Raw genomic sequence first — 2,373 nt, forward strand, 5'->3', positions numbered from 1 at the left:
GCACACCTAACCCCGGGCCACATCCAGAGAGAGTGCGCCTGGGAGCCCAGGCGCGCTCCCCACATCGCTTGCGGCCAGACTCACGCTGGGACTAGCCAGGTGTGGCGGAGACCCCAGGGTGCCCACACACACCATGCCGGGGGTCTAGCGACCCGCCCCATAAGAAACAGGAATTAAAACTTTCTTCTGATGTTTCTAGCAAGGACACGTTCAGAGCTATTGCTTTGGGGTCCCTGCCCTGTTTGACCAGTTTCTATCCCCATTCTCATCACTATTCTCTCTCTCTCTCTCTCTCTCTCTCTCTCTCTCTGTCTCTCTCTCTTTCCTTAGCCCTTTCTTACAAAAAACAATCACTTGATAACACTGAAAACTATGCCCAAACAGTAATGAAAATTGGGATCTGCTTGAGAGGCACTGCATTTGCAAAACAAAGATCCTCAAACTAAGGGGATGAAAGCATATAATGGGGGTGAAGGCCATCAAAATATATTATATATGTGCTTTTTAGATTTTTGTCAACTTGACACAAAATAGAGTCACCTGGAAAGAGAGAACTGAGGAATTCCCTTCATCAGATTGGCCTATGGCCAGGTCTGTGAGACATTTTCTTAACTGCTGATTGATGGAGGGCCCAGTCCTTTGTGAGTGGTGCCATCCCTGGCCCTTCGGGCCTGGGCTATATAAGAAATCTGAACAAGCCAGGGGAAAGCAAGCCAGTTATCCACATTCTTCCTGCTTCAACCTCATGCTTGGAGTTCCTGCCTCAGCTTCTCTCAGTGATGTACTATAACCTATAAGCCAATAAACCCTTTCTTCCCCAAGTAGCTTTTGGTCAGTATTTTATCAGAGCAATGGAGAACCAAGCCAGAACAATATACATGTATAAAATTGTCAATTCGTTTGTTTTTAAAAGTCTCCAAACTGTTATCTCTGGTTAAGGAGAATTCCTAACCTACAATACTCATTCTTGAGAAATCAGAAAAGTCTGCTTGACAAACCAAGGTGTCTGTTAGTCAGGTGTCGATACACATACCTGGAGCCCTAATACTCAAGAGGCTGAGGCAGAAGGCAAGTTTGAGGCCAGCCTAGGATACATAAAGAATTCTGGAACAGTCTGGACTACAGAGTAAAATCCTGTCTCAAACAACCACTACCTCCAGTTAAAAAAAAAAGCATTTGATGTGTTGTTTGGCTATGTGCGCCTTGACTTGAATTAAGTTCAAGAGCAGAGCAGAATGCATCCTCAGATGCCTTTTAGTGCATCTCACACCTTCTAGCTTTGGAATGTATCTTTAACCTTTTAAGAATAGACCTTCTCACCTAGTCTAAGAGCACTTATTAGATGCACTGGGAAAGACTTTGGGTTTGTCTTGGAAAGTCTAAAATTCTTGGAATTTCCCAGGTAACAGGTGCTTTTGTTATGCTAAGAAGCTTACTCATAGAGGCCTTTAGACAACTTCAGGATGGTGCTGGTCACTAAAAAGATTAGCCAAGTGAGTAAAGGCTTGGGATCTTGGGTCACAACAACCTCCTGGGAGAGGGAGGATAATGAAGATTGAATTCAGCTACTTGGCCATGACTTAAGCATGCCTATGTGATGAAACTCCAGTAAAGCTGGATACTACACCTCACTGCAGCTTCTTGGTGAATACATCTGTGTGCCAGGAAGGTGACACCTTTCTCCATAAGGGGAATGTGGCTCTGGGCTGTGGCCATCTCGACATGGAGGATGGCGAGGCATCCTGCACCCTATCCTCACACTCCTGAGGCGCAGGCTCCAAGACGGGCAGTGACAAGATGTTCTCACTCAAGAAGTAGAACGTGGTGGCCACATGGAGCTGGGATGTGGAGTGCGGTATGTGCACCATCTGCATGGTCCAGGGAATAGATGCCTGTCTTAGATGTCAAGCTGAAAAGAAGCAAGATGATTGTGTTGTGGTCTGGGAAGAGTGTAATGACCCATTCCACAACTGCTGCATGTCCATGTGGGTGAGGCATAACAATCGCTGCCCTCTCTGCCAGCAGGACGGTGTGGTCCAGGGAACCAAAAATGAGAACTGGAAGGATGCTTTTGCTGGGCAGTAGTTTGCAGTCCTGGTGGATCTTGCCGTCAAGTACCCGAAAAAGGTGTAAGCATGCCAAAGGATTAATTCTTCAAACAGAAAGCCATGGGTGGTCCTTTGGGACTCATCAAAGGCATGGTTTGTCATTCTGTCAATTAATTCTCAGAAATGCTCTACGATGAAGAAGAGAATTTTTTATTAAAGGCAATCTTTCCTACCTCTGTGGTGTGTGTAGTCCACACTGCTCAGAAGTGCTATGACAAAGGAAAGAACCCTAGCAAATTAAATGACCTTTGTCTTTTATCTGTGG

General features: G+C 45.6%; 1 pseudogene; it reads left to right on the forward strand.

Annotated features, from left to right (window-relative positions):
* Positions 1-1,722: 1,722 nt before the first annotated feature.
* On the forward strand, positions 1,723-2,085 carry LOC103725307 (annotated as a pseudogene).
* Positions 2,086-2,373: the final 288 nt, after the last annotated feature.

This window comes from Nannospalax galili, unplaced genomic scaffold (assembly GCF_000622305.1).
Source record: "Nannospalax galili isolate Female #2095 unplaced genomic scaffold, S.galili_v1.0 scaffold108, whole genome shotgun sequence".
In the NCBI taxonomy this organism is placed as follows: domain Eukaryota; kingdom Metazoa; phylum Chordata; class Mammalia; order Rodentia; family Spalacidae; genus Nannospalax; species Nannospalax galili.